The sequence below is a fragment of the Octopus sinensis genome, linkage group LG2, assembly GCF_006345805.1.
Source record: "Octopus sinensis linkage group LG2, ASM634580v1, whole genome shotgun sequence".
NCBI classification, from domain to species: Eukaryota; Metazoa; Mollusca; class Cephalopoda; order Octopoda; family Octopodidae; genus Octopus; species Octopus sinensis.
Genome location: NC_042998.1, coordinates 107317702 through 107322701, shown reverse-complemented (window position 1 = coordinate 107322701; position 5000 = coordinate 107317702). Strand labels below are relative to the sequence as shown.

Sequence of the window (5000 nt, the reverse complement as noted above, 5' to 3'; positions counted from 1 at the left end):
ATAAGACGTTTGTTTCTCAACCATATAGTTCTGGGTTGATTACCACTGCGTGGAAACTTGGGCAAATGTCTTCTACTATAGCTCGCACACGCACGCACGCATGCACGCATGCACGCATGCACGCACACACATAGATATACGCACGCACAGTTTTTATCTATGAAATCCACTCACAAGGCTTTGGTCGGCTCAGAGCTATGGTAGAAAACGCTTGCACAAGGTGCTACGCAGAGATATACATACATATGCGTGTGTGTGTGTTTGTCTCCACTCCACCACTTGACAGCCAGTGTCGGTTTGTTTACGTCCCTGTAACTCAGCATTTCGGCTGAAGAAGACGGGAAAAATAAATACCAAGTTTAAAAAAGTTAAGTATGGGGGTCGATTCCTTCAAGGCGGTACCCCCGTATAGTCACAGTCCAATGTAAGAAACAAGTAAAAGATATATTTTTTAGAACGATGCTATAGTGTGGAAATGGACCACTGACCTCTCGTAAATGTTATTAGATTTAAGTAAACTAATACACAAGCTTACGTAATCGTTATACAATATATTATACAAGTATATTCGCTCGCGTGTATGTGAGTGTATTTGTATAAGAATTTTATGGAAATGCAGATATTAAATATTTGTTTAGCTCAGCTCATGTAAAAATGTTTATACGTGTTTGTACATTCTTTTATTCTTTTACTTGTTTCAGTTATTAGCCGACGACATGCTGGGAGCTGCTTTCAAAGACGTTTTACGATTGAATCGATTCCAATACTTATTTTAAATCTGGTCTATCGTTCTCTCTTTGCTGAACTGCTATGATATAGAGGCGTAAACAAATCGACACCGATTGTCTAGTGGTGCAAGACAAATACAAAAACCCCCTCTCTCTCTCTCTCACACACACACGCACACAACACACAGACACACACTCACACGCTCTCATGACAGCCTTCCAGACAATTTACGTCTACCGAATTAACGAGGTATTGGTCAGCTACTTGTCCAAGGGTACACACAGCAGGAGTGAAACCCGAAACTATGCGGTTGCAAGGCGAACTTCATACCCATACAGCCATGTACGCACCTAAGTACATACTCAGAATGTTTATACACACACACACACACACGCGCGCACGCACACACACACACACACACACACACACACACACACACGCACGCGCACACACACACACACACACGCGCGCACGCACACACACACACATATACATATACACACACGCGCACACATGTACACACATATATATGCATATATATATATATATATATATATATATATATATATATATATATATATATTATATACACACCATGTATATAAGGGAATGGAGTGAGCTATACGTTTTATAGCATAATACTACATTTGTTTCATCGACACTTTACCAGAAGAATTATTACTGGAATATTAAATAATATACGAAATAATGCATCGTATCAGTATTATTTTAGCAGTATTGGAAATGTCAAATCTTCAGGTATATATATATATATATATATTCCGGGTTTGCTAATTATAGATGTATAATATAGATGCGTGCGCACGCACTCACATATTGAGATAGAAATGGATTATAGTCTTTATAAGAAAGAAAAAATGGGTTCGAACTGATGAGGGGACTATTTTGCAAACTTTGTGCTTGAAAAGTAATTTGCCAGTAATTTGTTTCAACAAATGACAAAGTACTCAGTTTTTAGAGAAATGTACTTCAATGAACTTGCTTTCTAAGTTAGGTAGAGATTTAGACAGTGAGACCGGATACAATAAGTATTCTAATTTACTGTCTCGCAGTTTTTAAATTTTTCTTCCGCCATAATTATCATAACGTCATTCTAGTTAGCTAAAGCGTGGGTTGTCCATTACAAATAAGTTGCCATCGTGTTGCCTTCTGGATGCTTATCGGCCATCCATTTTGTGAATTCAAAAACAAGGATAACAATGAGAGAAAAAGAAAAGAAAATATTGGAAAGGGTAAAAGAGACGAGTTCATTATTAATTATCGATTCTCTGTAACATGATAAATTATCGATCCTCGATAACATGATACATCGTAGTCTGTCTCGTTTGAAAATGACATGTTCGGTTTCTTGAAATCTAACCTAATTAAATTAGTTTTACTGGACAAAAAAAACCTTCAGTTGGTCGTAGTTTCAGATGTGCCTTGAACTTTCTGTATCATATTACATGACTTAGATCCTTAACTCTAAAGGCTAACGATTCGGTGAACAGCAGAATGTCATTCTGTATCAGCAAGGTTTGTGACTGCAGACATAATTCTGTGATCTTAACCTTAAAGTGGTACTTCTGAACGAAGGCCATAACTTTTGAAACTCAATGACTTTTGTTTCGAATGGATCCAGTACTGTACCACTTTTTGAATTGATATCCATTCTTCTGGCAAAGGATTTTATGGGATCCATCCATTACAAGTCATCTGGATCGAAAACTTTCCGATAAATTACTTCGTCACAGTGTTGCTGATAGAGATTATGTACATACATTAAAGACAGACAAGGAGAAACACACACACACATTCCCCAACACACGCGCGCATGTACATACATAGGCTCACATGCTTATAAATAAATATGCGTGTGTCTGTGTGTGGTGAATATATACAGATATGTATATATTATACATATCAAAATGTGACCGCGTGTGTATCGTTGGCGGTTTTTTTCCTCCGTCTTGGATCTTTCCTTTTCCTATGTTTCTGACGAAGAGCTCCGCTCGAAACGTGAAATCCTGCTTCTTTCTTTCCTTTCCTGAGCGTCAAATAACACTATACTTGTTCCACGTCCTCGCGTTGTAGTGTTTTCTCTTTGTGTTTTCATGTTTGGATTAACTGTATATATTATATATGCACACACACACACACAAAATAATATATACATACATATGTATATATACGTATACATGTCTATATCTAAACAAACATACATGTACATATATATACATACATGCATGCATGCACATACATATATATACATACCTACACTGACTTATCCATATATGAACGTATATATAAAACGTGTTCAATGTGTTGAAGAGATCATTTATTTATTCAAACTGATGACTCACTTGGTTGGTTCACAGAATTTCTAAGTGCAGACCTCCAGAATTCCTCACCCTCCCAAAACAAACAAAAAACATGATGAATGATTGAAATTTTTGATGTTCTTTCAAGCGTAAATTAAATCAAAATTAAAACAACATACATATTCATATATCTAATCACACACACATATAACCATCTTAGCTTATAACTTTGTTAGAGATCTCCATTTTCGAAACACCTTTTGTTTACGCTAATTAATCAGTGATTAGTAAACTTCCCGGGATCTATATAGATTAAATCAACATTTACGAGAAAAAGACGTTTTTATCGTCACTGAATCGTTTTATATCAAAGACGATCAAAATATCACACCGTTGTTAAGCAACGGTCTTTTGACATTTCGACATAAATATTTTCAGACTCTAAATACTGATAGGGTTTCGTCTACAAAATTACTACGCTGAAATGGCAGTGTGTACATAAAAATTAAGAGAGAATAAGAAGAAAAAGAATAACGGGAAAGTATATAGAGAGATATCAGAAAGTATATTAGCGAAGACTCACATATATATGGGTCTATGTATATGTGTATACACACAGATGCATATGCATATGCACACACAGACACACGCAAACGCACACACAATATGTGTGTATGCATTCAGTTGATGCTTTCAGTCGTAGCTTCCGGGGGCCATATTAGTCTTTAATTTACGTAAATGTGTAACCCTGCAACGGACTGGCGTTCCGTTCATGGGGAATGTTGGCCTGCCCACCTAGGCAGTGGGTGGAATTATTCGAAAGATATAACAATGGGGGTAAGCGCATTGTGACTAGCGTGGGTAACGACATCCAATGTTCTGGTAGATACAGTGATATATATTATATATATATATATATATATATATATTAATTTTATACACACGCTGACATAGAACCAACGTTGAACCCTTTATTCGCAATATTACCGAATCTGGAACTTAACTATGGTCTGTCTATAGCACTTATTCAGCATTACCTGACACCTTTGGGTCTCAATGACTCCATTATCTCCTATATACACGCGCACACACACACACTCACACACACACACACACATACATACACATACACGCACACATATATATACACACACACAACATTCAATAAGATAATAAACATCTATCGCTCTAAAACTACAAATTACTCACTATTAAAATACACATGGCGAATAAAACAAACATGACAGAAATAGGCTTATCTTGTATGAACTACAGAAGTAAGGAATGCGTATATTCCAGGATTAATTGATTTCGCTTTCTGTATGAAAAACATACTTAAGCTCGTCAGTCAGACTTAACGCAACGACATCTATTTCTGAAATATCCATCGCATTACATCGTGTGTGTTCTTACATTTGAATGTCCCCGAGACATTAAAAAATGAACATAACGTGAGCCAAAAGTTAAACAGGTATCATTATCATTATCTATATATATAAAACTGTAGTAGTGTGAGTGTCTGTCCCCTTCGATTTAGATTCCTAACTACTCCCACATTTTGCGGTGCAGTTTAACCAAATTCGGGTATCTTATAGTCGTGATTCATATCGAGCCCGTCTGAGTATTAGCGCGCGTCTACGATGAGTCTACGACTTTAAAAATAATTTATCATAATTTTTTATTCCATTTTAATGCATAATTTTTCGTGTGTCGATGGCGGCGGAGTTGGCGTCCATGGTCACACCTGCACCTGTTTGCTTCTCCCCCTTCTTCCCTCCCTCGTGAAGCTGTGGGAAAGGGAGTGTAAGGAAATCAACGTCGTAAAGCGTTGTCAAGGAGAGCAGCGTTCTTTTAGAACAACGACTTCATGGCTTGAAGACACCAAAACAGAAATGGCTAAGAAAGCCCGAATTGGCATCTATAAGGGAAGTAACTCTCTAAAAATGCTTA

The 5000-nt window shown here is 36.9% G+C and overlaps 1 protein-coding gene across 1 annotated transcript in view; it reads right to left on the bottom strand.

The window, feature by feature from the left end:
• LOC115232499 overlaps nucleotides 1-5000 on the bottom strand; it is a 331678-nt gene that overhangs the window by 37201 nt on the left and 289477 nt on the right. The window lies entirely within an intron of this gene.